General features: G+C 39.9%; 1 protein-coding gene across 1 annotated transcript in view; it reads right to left on the bottom strand.

The window, feature by feature from the left end:
• LOC124775807 overlaps nt 1-13,804 on the bottom strand; it is a 76,444-nt gene that overhangs the window by 48,236 nt on the left and 14,404 nt on the right. The window lies entirely within an intron of this gene.

The raw sequence follows: 13,804 nt of genomic DNA, 5'->3' as shown, positions 1-13,804 counted from the left end.
GATTGGATTAACTTTTTAGTGCATTCCAGGTCCATAGGATTGATTATCTTCATCCTCTGCAAACTCCTCCTCCAGCTTCCTCTTGTTCCTCCTCCTGTTTACTCTTGCTTGTATTTCTAGACTCTTTACAGCCCTGTCTGCAGCCCGAAGGCGTTCCTTGTCTAAAGCAAGCATCGCTCGTACCATGTTAGAACCTATCTTCATTCCCATATTTCTAAATACCTTGCACCTTACAATGTTGCCATCATTGAAAGTCGCAACAGCATCATACACACCAAAGTGAAGTGTTTCTAATCCAACAAATACAGCCTTGGGGATTCTCGACCATATAACACTATTTACACTTTCATTGGGGTTTTGAGTTTTTCCGTGAATACACTTTTTCAACAGTTCAGGTGCTGCCAAGTCTCTGAAAATAGGTTTTATCACCTCCATTATTGCATGAGGCAGACTATGCTTATGAGTGTACACTTCACCAGTTAGCAATCCTTTGTTATATTTACACCAACTGTCTTCTTCTTTGGTACACAAGCTATGTTGGGGATTTTCATCGGTTGAAGAAGTATGAAAAAAAAGAGCCCAAACAGCCTTCTTCATTTCGTCGACACTTTGTGTATTTTGCCTAATAGCCATTCCATAATAGTTCTGTATTTTGTCAATTACACTGTCAGTTAACCTTCCCTTCCCATCCAACCCTTTACCATCACTGAGTTTTTGTTTTTTGTACGAAGCTTTCAGTCGCCGAAGTCTTGTTCCCATTCGCTTCTGTACGTGTCCAATACACTCAGATTTCTGCACTACAACATCATCACCATAGGGCTTCAGTCCTTGAACATGTTTGAAACTTTTAGAATCACCATCATCAAGGTAATTAACATATCGCACTTTATCACACGCCTCAGAACGCTGGAATATACTGGCAACACCAGCCACTTCCATTCCTCCACTACTGCCACTATAGTTAGCTTTGCAATTATTTTCATGTGTACCTTTATATTTTTGTGGACATCTACAATACTTTGATATTACTGCTACATCTAAAACTTTCCCTGTATACATACTGGTGGCAGATACTACACCATAAAGAGATGTGTGTCCCCGTTTATGCCAGGTACATCGAACGCTGCAGTCAAATCTCTGTTACCATTATTTTCCATTACTGCCTCTTCCACAGCGTTCTTCATAGATTCTATACAGACATCTTCTACATTAGACCCTATTAATTTATTATAGGTCGTAAACTTGGTTGGGGGATTTGGAAGATTCATGATGCCACAGAAAATTGCACCTGCAGTAGCACCCTTACCAACTGAACGCAAGGAATAAACAAATCTAATGTTGTGTTCGTAGATTTTGCTACCATTTTCTTCAGTTGCAGTTACTGCAACACTGTTCAAAAAGGTGGTCATGTATGAACACTTATCACATTTCAGTTGTGTTTCACTAGCAAGTCCTACGTGCTTTATTATGGAGAGTTCCAGACCAACTTCACTACAATGAATACATCTTACACAGTTTGAAAAAATTCCTTTGAGAACCGACATATCAAATATTTCATTCACATCCGATTCGCCCATAAAACATTCATAGTTTTCACTCATTGAACCAAGCTTCTTCTGTGAAGTATTTTCTTTCCCACTTTGACTGCTATGGGCAGGTGCACTTGAGAGGTTAGGTTCACTCACTTGGTTATCGTCTTTATTGTTTACAGTAATAACACATACCTTTGGCTTTCCAACATTTCTCCTTTTCTTAAAAGCCTTCAGAGGATTTCTAATAATTTTACTTTTACTCATTATTATACTTCAACAAAACAGAGACTCAAGAAACAGAATTAATTACGAATATTTTCGAGATAACGACAGAGTAAATAAACATGAAACAATCGACAATCACACCAGCGATATATATTGAACCATCACAGGTTAGCCACAACACATACTTTATCTCACATCACTAAAATGTACCTGATGAACACGGACGTTAATAATAACACCATTTGACAGCAGTTTAACAGCGCCACAGTGGGTCACGCCCATGTAGAACACATTTCAAAAAAAATTTAAAAATAGTTGTAGTCTTCGGAATTGAATAAATTATATATCTATTAAAAGGTAATAGTCTGCAGATTCAGAAAAAGCAAAAAAGTAAAAATTGAACTTTTCATGATTTTGAGCCTTTCCGGAGCCCATTAAGGAGATTGCATCTGTATAAAAGAACCTTTTTCATTTTCATTATTGTGTGCTATGCTGAATTTAAAGGTATAATATTGCTCATTATTTTATGTTACCCATCAAGGATTTTTATTGATATCGTTCAGTCTTTTGTGTTATATGTGGTTGTCAATAAAGGTTATTTCAAAGAAGCCCACGCTAGCACAACCGCCAGTCCAAGTTCCATGCCGCCTAAATCCTGTGCTAAAACAGGTAGAAGAGAGCAGTTGTGTACTGTGCTGCTGCGGTGTGCATAGCTGTAGCATTAGCTTCTTGGGAAGTTCTGTCTTGCTTTCCTTCGTCATGTTGCGGCTATGGCTGCTAGGGATGTGGCAGGTGCCCATGGTTCTTGTACACTGTTTACATGCCAACTAATGTAAAGTTGTAGAGTTTGACATGTGTTAAAGCACAGTTTTTTGAGGTACATCATTCGATAAAACTACAATAGTGTACATAAATGATTTATACAGCCAATGGCAACTACCTCTTTTAAAAAGTATTACATGGCCAAGAACCTCCAATCATGAGTAATCACCGAAGTATGTTATAAGTGAGCCATCTTCGCTTGTGCAGTTGCGTAGATTACATACTAGTGCTACACGTTACATAAACTGAGTATCAATATGTAAAGTATATTGGCAACAGGTTGCATAAGTGTAAAATCAAAATCTTGACCAGGTTTCGGTAACACTAAGGGTATTTCTTCAGAAGGAAGTCACCTTTAATGTTTTAAACATATTGCAAAATAAAAGTCGAAAGTACGTAAAACTTGACCACATTGAAAAAGATAATATGGAATAAAACGGATACTTACATAAATTACATGACGTTAAAATTGTAAACGTACATAATGAGCTAAGGAACTCAAATCAAATAACGGGAAATATGGAATAAAATCCTCCGTGGAAACATTAAAAATTGTTCCTTTTGTGTCTTACATAAATCCTGTTTTTTTATACCACATACCAGTTGCCTTGTTTAAAACATCTAAATATGTATCAAACTGATGTAATACTGTTATGGTTGCGTATTTCATTCAGTTGAGCGTTTATTACGTTACAAGCGCCCAGAAAGTGCCACGCTCTACATCACATTTACCTGGCATCGTAATTAGCTGCCATACTTTTAAAAAGTTGTATGTGTTGTAACAACTTTTGATGTCTCCACGAAAGATTTTATTCTGTGTTTTCTGCTGTTGACTTGAGCTCCTTAACTCATCATGTATGTTTACAATTTTAGTGCCATGTAATTTATGTAAGTGCCTGCTTTATTCCATGTTCTCTTTTTCAGTGTGATCAGGTATTGAGTATTTTAAATGTTTATTTTGTAACATGTTTAAAAAAATATAGGCGACTTCTTTCTGAAGTAGATACCTTCACTGGTATCGAAACCGCTCAAGTTTTTTATATTACAATTATGCGACGGGTTGACTGTATATTTCATATATTGGATTTTTTTATGGTTGCTGCTGTCAGCTATGTTTCACATTGTGATAAATTAGGTAACAGTTAAGTTGTTTTAGTTAAAGATGGAGGGGATAGGAACACATTAAAGTAATTGTTAAAAAGGGTAGCATGAGGAGACATTGGTTTTAGTGAATTATTGTCTGTCTTATCATCTCAGGATAAGAGGAGGTTAATTTAGTACAGCAGGTTGATGTTACAATTCTGGCAAAGTGTCTGTGGGGACCTCAGTTGTTAGGTTTGTACCCTCTTCTCCCCTCCCCTCTCCACCATTTACCACAGGGTGCCATAGTATTATATCCCATTTGGGCAGTTGTCATGGGTTCTGCTTGTTGTGTTACGTGGACATAGTGTGGATATTTTGGCCCGTAGCTGCCCTAAATGATAGAAGAGTGTAAGACACGAAGTTTTTACGTCAGATGTATGTTACCTATACTTATTTTTATTGGTGCCTCTTTGACAGGCTCAGGTTTAGTTCTTTTCGAGTTTGTAATCTGTTTTATTATATTGCAGTGTATCTCCAAGGGTGATAAGTCACTCTTGGCAGGCGATGGTGGCGACCAGTTTTACATGGAAGAGTATGCAGCACCATGGCACTGGAATTATGCGGCACTCTTCCAGCTGACCCAGCCAGGCGCAACTCCCCCCCCCCCCCCCCCCCCCGCCCTTCCAGGAGAGGCACTGTTCTCGATCCAGAGGGAACGTTTGGTGGCATACAGGCTGAAGCAGCACCACTCTGAGGCTTCCTGTGTCAGCACAGCAATGTACCACAGTATTTGGCAGTAGAGAGAAGTGCCATCACCATCATATGGGCGGTCAGCATCATAGCCAATGTGTATTTTGTTGACAATTCTGTGGCCTGTCGTTAGGGGCAAGGCATTGGTGTGATGGCTGAGGTTCTCTGTTGACAAGCTGGCTCTGGATATGGATCAGCGTCATGGAGCAGACGTGACGACAACCTGTTGAGCCATTGCCGGAGGCCACTGTGTCCAAGCTGAGGATCGATGCCTGACTGTGTTAGGGTGCTGGACGCAATTGTTTTTGGGTTCGTCGTTGCTGGCCCAAGTAATCGTCATGGGCTACTGTTCGAAGGAGGCCAAGTTCGTTGATGACGAGTAAGCAAAACGGAAAAAGGAAAAGGCCCGAACATGGTATTCCGTCCAGATGGACAGCGTGTGAGAGTCAATAACGAGAGTGCCCAAGTTGAACGTGGACATCGCCTAATAGCAGAGCGGATGCTGTCTTTTCCCAGTATCCAGAAGAAGACAGCAACCTACAGCCGTAGATGAGATACTGTGTAAGGTTTCTGTCAATCTTTACGCTTACATGTGAAGAATGTAGTTACTTCAGAAGTGATTAGATCACCAACAGTTGTGCTTTTATTGCCCACACCTATTGTAGAGCGGCTGACGGGCTTTGTCAACATGAAGTTAGTGTGCGCCAGCTAACAAACGTAGTTAAGCATCACTGAACCAACAAGAGACCACAACACGGTTACACAGCATTACAATAGGCTTACGACGAGAGGCAGCAGCAAGGTGCCATATTTGAGAATGCAACACCTTTCCCGCCAACACTAGCAGGTCACTGACAACAGCACACTTCCCGGTCATTCGTTAACAACTACAAGTAAGTACTCATAAACTCTATAAACACAATCACGTGCAAGTTATTTTTCTACTTACGTAAGGGAATGCTGTGGTGTTATAGTCTGCCTGAAAACTGAAAAGTGAGCAGCTCACTTTTCAGTTTACAGAGAGGCTATACCACCTCAGCATTTCGTGTCCCATTCACTTATGTAAGTAGACAAAATAACTTGCATGAGCTTTTGTTTATATAGTGGTGGGGGAAGTTGCCTTTCCCGAAAGAATGCTGCAGCCTGTACCGTCTCATGGAAAGCATTCTAAAAACCATAGTAAAATATTACGATAGTCACAGGTGAATTGTGTCAATAAAGAACAAAACTATGCGTGTGTATGTATGTAAATGTGCTATCAATGATGGAATATTATTTTAGAACGATAAAAACACTCCAACTTTATTTGTTTTGAACATGAAAATACTAATAATCTATATATACTGTGTAACAATTACTAAGAACAACAAAGAATAAAATGATCACTCTGGTGTCACCTCTCGAACCTACTATACACTTCTGTACGAAGGAGCCTCTGAACGCACTACCCAGTATACCCCACCTCAGTTGTTTATACAAACAGTAATTTACGCATTCAGTGATACTGTAGCAGTGAGATAATTGCCACTAAAGAACTCATTCAACAAAAGGTTGTCGAATCAGATGGTTAGATATGCAGCAGCAGACACAATTAATGGGTTTACTAAGCAATTGTACAGAAATCTTTTCCGAGAAGCCAGGAACTATAAAAGGTTATGTTTATAACATTGAGGTGTATCTACATGAAACATATTGCTGCGCAACTTACTCTGTTCCTTGGACGAAAAAGGAAGTGGCAACTAGAAAAATCAGAAAGACGTTAGAGTGGAATATTATAGAGCCTTCCTAGTCTTCGTATGGCAACCCACTACTGGCTATAGCAAAGGCGGCTGGAAGCGTAAGGCTTGTGTTGGATGCGAGGGGTATTAACAGTATAGTTGTACTGGTACGTACCAGGCCGAAAAATTTGGAGGAACAGGATTTCTAACTGGTATTAATATTTAGATTTCATCCGGAAAGTAGCCCGATTGAACGCGTGTTCAAAGAGTTTAACAGATTTATATGAACCTACAGCCCTAGACAACATATGTGATGGGTGGGCTATGTGGGTGAATATCAGCAAATATACAATAATTTGCTCCGTTCTTGCACTGGGAGTACCCCAGTAGAGATTAAGTTAGCTGCTAAGAGAGAGAATTTTTAATGAATCATCTCGAGATCGAGTGGGGCAGTTACAGGCTGGCACCACCTGACAGTATCACTGTCAAGGCCTGTGTCCATACAAGGACTTGAAAACTACAGTCTGGAACCGCGCGTCCGCTACGGTCGCAGGTTCGAATCCTGCCTCGGGCATAGATGTGTGTGATGTCCTTAGGTTAGTTAGGTTTCAGCAGTTCTAAGTTTAGGGGACTGATGACCTGAGAAGTTAAGTCCCATAGTGCTCAGAGCCATTTGAACCATTTTTGAACTTGAAAAAATTTATGGAGTAACTTGCAATAAAAAGTGTAAGACTTCTCTAGGTTATATTTGTTTTCTTTGTATATGTGTTGTTGTTCGTCATGTAAGTATTTCTAGTATGTAAGTAGTACAAAGTAGTAGATAGTAGATTTCTATCTTACATAACAGTTTCACTGCAATTGTTAATAGGATGCCCAGGCGGCAACTAACGCAGAAATCAGTCTAGGCAAATAACGTCTATTGCATTTAAGAATTGAAAATGGTTTTCAAGCACTTTGAATTATGTATCTCGTATAATATTCGGAACAGGCGTAGAACACCACTAAATGCTAGTTACTTGAAATGGAAATTGCTGATGGTTAATCCATCTTTTAATTCAGGTTCGTTTCCTTATAAGTTTCGATGAGAACAGTAATCTTTTTTTACATCATGTAAATCTAGAATATAAGAAAATTAGGATAAGTTTCATTTTGCACACACACAAATAAACAATGATTCATTATTTACTTAAATGTTCTTATGTGCCTTCACAAACATTACCAGATGCACCATGGATTATCAGAGTTTGAATTGCTTTAAGATGAATAAATGTCGTGTGACTAGGGCCTCCCGTCGGGTAGACCGTTCGCCAGGTGCAAGTCTTTCGATTTGACACCACTTCGGCAACTTGCGCATAGATGGGTATGAAATGATGATGATTAGGACAACACAACACCCAGTCCCTCAGCGGAGAAAATCTCCGACCCAGCCAGGAATCGAACCCGGGCCCTTAGGACTGACAGTCTGTCGCACTGACCACCCAGCTACCGGAGGCGGACTTTGCCTTGAGATAAAGTTTTTCTTACCGGGTATAATGGTAGTTTTGGCGAGTTTCTTATGATATTCGCAATTGGTGCTCCGGTAACTTCCTTTTCTATGTAAACAGGAACATGTACTAGTGTCTTCTACACATGTGATCGTATTCTTGAACATGAAAAATTATATACTGCCCACCACCTTGTAAATGTCAAACCAGAGCCTTGAAAGGCAGACTCCAGATGATCAACTGATCATAAAATATGGAGTGGAGAGACACGTATTTAACCTTATGTGAGCACATTATGTACCCAGAAAATATTATTTACACGTCTGTATGATTATAATAAGCGACATGATGTACAGATGACTAATATACGTACATCGTGTAATCTCAAACTGTATGTAAAAAGATGTCATAAGTCATGCAAGAAAAGCTGTATGTTCGATATATAAAGAATAAACAGAGCTAGTGTCAGTGACGTGTGAACAAACTCAAAAGTGACTGTGAAATTTCCGTGCGGCGCCCCTCGTCAGAGGTTCGAGTCCTCCCTCGGGCATGGGTGTGTGTGTGTGTGTTTGTGTGTGTGTGTGTGTGTGTGTGTGTGTTGTTCTTTGCATAAGTTAGTTTAAGTAGTATGTAAGACTAGGGACCGATGACCTTACCAGTTCGGTCCATTAGGAATTCACACACATTTCAACATTTGTGAAAGTTAACGTCGAACGTGATGCATTAAAAACAGCAGTGCAGCGAATGTGTCGAGACTTACGGGACAGTCTGTCACAGTGACAGCGCAACACATTTCGTAATCTCTGGGTAACGGCGTCTGACATTTCTAAAAATAAATTATGAAAACTTTTGAGTGCCGCCGATAAGACTGTTCAGATATTTTCAGCCGCCATTGTGTAGTCATAATGTGAATAATTTTCACAGACACAGTGAAAATTGTGAAACCAAGGTTCACTGCGTTCAGAACAGTAACTAATTTTAAATAGGAGAGCGAATTCCATGAACTTTATCCAACTGGTGCGCTATTTACACAAAGAACCTCCACAAACATCATAAAAACTTCACAAAAAGATGTGATAAACGTTTTTGTGTGGCACTAACAGTTTACTAATCTGTTTGAGAGCTTTCCAAAGGACACTGTGTCATAGACTCTATTGCCACTTTGGCAATTTTCATGTTCGCGGTTCCGGATCAGCTGTTGCCAAGGTCAGCAGGGATCAATGATGAGCTTCTAGAAAAGACGGCCCGGATGATGTGTTCCTGATTTACACTCATCGCCAACGGCTGCCCACTCCGAGTTCGCTGTCCAGGTGGATTGCGGGTTCATCCACCGGCGGGGCAGACGACTTCGTCCACATCAGCGACGGCGCATGTCGACGACTCAGTCCGACGTCGACATTTTAAAACTTGTTATTAATATAAAAATCTTGTATATCACGAAGTTAGGACAACGAATTATATTGTGTAATAAGTTTAACATCACTGTCGCCTCAAAAACATAACAACGATAAAACTTTTGAAGTCAACTGTAGTGCGCAAGTGAGCACTGAACAGTTTGATAAATTCATTACTCGTTAACCAAACTTTTATTCTACCTTACTGTGCATAAAGAATATCCCTTGTTATTGTGCAAAGAACAATTTAAAACATTATATGACAATTTGTACAGAAACTAAATGGCAGTTATACGGCAATTTAAAACATTATATGACAATTTGTACAGAAACCAAATGGCAGTTAAACGAGTCGAGGGGCATGAAAGAGAAGCAGTGATTGGGCAGAGAGTGAGACTGGGTTCTAGCCTATCCCCCATGTTATTCAATCTGTATACTAAGCAAGCAGTAAAGGAAACAAAAGAAAAATTCGGACTAGGAATTAAAATCCATAGAGAAGAAATAAAAACTTTGAGGTTTGCCCGTGCCATTGTAATTCTGTCAGAGACAGCAACGGACCCGGAAGAGCAGTTGAACGGAATGGACGGTATCTAGCAAAGCGGGTATAAGAGGAACATTAAAAAAAGCCAAACGAGGATAATAGAATGTGGCCGAATTAAATCAGGAGATGCTGAGGGAATTACATTAAGAAGTAAGGCACTTAGAGTAGTAGATGAATTCTGCTATTTGGGGAGCAAAATAAGTGATGATGGTCGAAGTACAGGGGATATAAATTACAGACTGGCGATGACAAGGAAAGCGTTTCTGAAGTTGAGAAATTTGTTGACATCGAGTATAGACTTAAGTGTCAGGAAGTCTTTTCTTAAAGTATTTGTATGGAGTGTGGCCATGTATGGATGTGAAACATGAACGATAAATAGACAAGAAGAGAATAGAAGCCTTCGAAATGTGGTGCTACAGAAGAATGCTGAAGATTAGATGGGTAGATCATGTAACTAATAAGGAGGTACTGAATTGAACTGGGGAGAAGAGCAATTTGTGGCACAACATGACTAGAAGAAGGGATCGGTTGGTAGGACATGTTCTGAGGTATCAAAGGATTACCAATTTAGTATTGGAGGGCAGCGTGGAGGGTAAAAATCGTAGAGGGATACCAAGATACTAAGCAGATTCAGAATGATGTAGGTTGCAGTAGTTACTTGGAGATGAAGAAACTTGCACAGGATAGAGTAGCATGGAGAGCTCCATCAAACCAGTCTCTCGACTGAACACTACAGCAACAACAACAACAACATGACTCGTTAAGCAGACTATAATTATTCCTTACTGTGCACATGAACTACAACTGTGCCAGAGGGCAATGAACAAGTTATCCATTTTAATGAAACTTTCAAGAAAATGTAAAATATTGTGTTCTCATATGTATGTTTGATTCTATGATGTTGCGAAAGTCAGGTATAGTAATTGGCAAAATAACTGTATTGGCCACAGTACAGTAAATGACAAGATTGTGAGAGTGTAGTAAATTACAGTATAACTGTATTGGTCACAGTATGGTAAGTGACGTAATGCAATGAAATGATATTCACATAATAATTCTGAGTGGCCTTAAGCCAAAATGTGACAACCTTCTATAAACTACAGTGAAATATTACGATAACCACCAGTGAACCGTGTCAATAACGGACAAAACTATGCGGGATTATGTATGTAAATGTGCTATCAATAATGGAATACTAGTTTTGAACGAGAGAAACTCACCAACTTTAAGTATTTTGAACATAAATATATTAATAATAAATATATTTTTGTGTAACAAATACTAAGCATGACAAAGACTGTGAGCATATCATGACGTGGAATTTCTATGTAATTGTATGATGAAGACTTGGACGAATAAAATTATCACTTAATGATCGCTTTGCTGTAATCACTCGAAGCTACTAGGCGCTTCTTTACGAGGTTGCTTCTGAACGCACTATATTGTTAATTCTACGCAGTTTTTTTTCAGAATACATGCATAAAATCCTTTCACTCACGTTTCATACTTTTCCCTCCATGCAATACTAATTAAGTGGAAATAATTAAGTCTCACTGGAATTCAAGTTTTATCACTGACCGTCTGCCATTCTCTGCAATGGCAGCTATTTCGTGAAATATAATTAATCACTTGATTTTCGGGCTTCACCCACAACGTAACACGAAAAATAATTCAAACAGTTTTGCTGTTAGGATTGGAAAATATTTTTTCATAAAAATTTTCATTAAATATAGACGACGAACACGAAGATAGTAAAAATAATACGAGGTTCGTGTTTGCTTATGAGTAAATCGTTGACTGGTAACAGTCTTGTTTTCACTTCCGTAAATAATATTCAGATTATAATTAACAGTATAAAAGATCAGTGTTTCACAAAGAAGTTATGTAACATTGAGAATAATAGTACAGCTACGTAGGTGATTATATTCTAGCGTCAGAGCACTTTGTGGAAAATAAACGCCCCTGTTCATATCTGCTCTCCAGTGATTCATAGGGCGAGCTGCGGTGTGGTCGTTATAACTTCGTGAAACACCTTATACTGGCTTTTTGTGACGTAGTGGGGTAGACAGATTGGGGAACTGCCTGCTCGCTCTTCAGTTTACAAACCTACAAAGGAGGGGAGTGCATGGCCACACTCTGGGACCTACCTTCCGTCCCCACACATCCACTCTCCATCCCCACACACAACCCCCTCCCCCTCCCCTGTTCAGAGCGTCACAAGCCCAGAACATAATTTATCCCTCAATACCCCTCTATTGCTGTTTGTTCTTCTGTTCTTCATCCACTTCATTTAACAATAAGCGTCAATTTTATGCCAATAAAACACTGTTTTTAACAATCTGTGATTTTTCCATCACTGGGAAACATTTTCACTAGACGTAGGGGATTTCGAGATTTTCAACATAAACGTAAACATAAGAAAGTGACCTTTAAACGGGCCACCATACCCACGGTCACCCTACTGATCAATATTTTTATTATGTTGTTCATGACACTCCCCCTACCACTATATGAAATTTGCGTTGCACAATTTTTTTTTCTCCCGAAATGGCCTCTTGTGGTCTTCGTTGACTGGGATTCTTGTCATATTCGCTTAATACACAAACGTATACATATGACCATTAAATTCCGTTACTTTTATTATTTAATTAGTAAAACAGTGGTTATTTTTAAATGTAGCCGCTGAAACGAAACTATGTCAATTTACACTGACGGAAAAAAAAACGCAAGACAAGAATGGTTGTGTGACATAAACGAAAGTTGCGAGGCCTGTTTTTACATCTTAAAGACGATGTCTGTTCAAATTTCGCACCACTTGCGTAAGAGTGGCGCTAGCAACGCCACTAAGAGGATGCAAATCAGGTTTGCTTCAAACACTCGTCGTGGGCGTAAGTCATATTTGAGACTGGATGTGGTGAGTTGATGTTAGTTAAGAATGCCTTTAAGGCGACAAAGACGTCATTATCAACACCTCACTGAATTTGAACAAGGTCGTGTAAAGGACAACGAGAAGGTGGTTTTTGCTTCTGCGATGTTGCAGAAAGGCTTGACAGGAACGTAGTCACTGTACATGATTGCTGGAAGCGGTGGTCACGAGGATGTACAGTCGCAAAAAGGCCGGGCTCCGGACGGTCACATAGCACTATCCAGAGAGAAGACCTTGGTGTTCGGCCCATGGTTCTGGCTCATCGTGCTGTATATGCAGCAGCAATATGAGCAGCAGTTAGCTCCACAGTGACACAGTGATCTGTTACAAATCGGTTACTTCAGTGATAGCTCCGATCCAGATGTAGAGGTTCAAATGGCTCTGAGCACTATGGGACTTAACATCTGAGGTCATCAGTCCCCTTGACTTAGACCTATTTAAACCTAACTAACTTAAGGACATCACACACATCCATGCCCGAGGCAGGATTCGAACCTGCGACCGTAGCGGTCGCGCGGTTCCAGACTGAAGCGCCTAGAACCGCACGGCCACACCGGCCGGCCATCCACACACAGTAGTAATCGCCCGCGTATTGATCGACCAAGTGCAAGAGGCATGGAACTCCATCACACTAACGTCCGGTACCTGTACAACAAAATGCGCGCACGTCCGCATGCTTGCATTCAACAATATTGCGATTACATTGGCTGTTAACGTACCAGCATTTCACAGTTGAAGTAACTTATCTTGCACTTACATTAACCTTGATCTCGCAATGTTAATTAGTTAAATATGTTGCCTAGAGAAATGTACTGCCGATATTTCATTACTCTATTCTTTTTTGTGTTGCGATTTTTTCCGTCAGTATGTTATTATTAAAGGTGTGGCACTACAACGACACGTGACATCTGAAACGTTACAGGTTTGTGAAAGTTTCGATTAGTAAAACACAAGCATCATTGAATCCATGGTGTGTCATTTACGTCGCAGACAGATTTATTTTTCCTTATCCAGATCACTGACACACTGTTTCTGGTAGTCATAATGTTCACGCGGCGGTGACGACACAATCTCTTGGTCTTTAATGGACTTACACTTTCGCCTATTATCCTCAAAAATCAAGGCTATTTGGGCTGCCGAGAGGAGTAGGTATGTGTCAGCATTGTGATTCACTCCCTCCCTTCTCTTATCATTATCAACAACAGAAACATGACACACGTTCATTACAGTTACTTACACTCAACAGGTCACGCTTAAGGAAAACTGTCATGCTTTAAGAGGTAACATTGAATGTGAAGAAAGACACCTTCCGTTTTGGTTACTGGACGT

Source organism: Schistocerca piceifrons, chromosome 2 (assembly GCF_021461385.2).
Source record: "Schistocerca piceifrons isolate TAMUIC-IGC-003096 chromosome 2, iqSchPice1.1, whole genome shotgun sequence".
NCBI classification, from domain to species: domain Eukaryota; kingdom Metazoa; phylum Arthropoda; class Insecta; order Orthoptera; family Acrididae; genus Schistocerca; species Schistocerca piceifrons.
The sequence above is the reverse complement of the archived record's forward strand: the minus strand, read 5'-3'. Positions and strand labels throughout refer to the sequence as shown.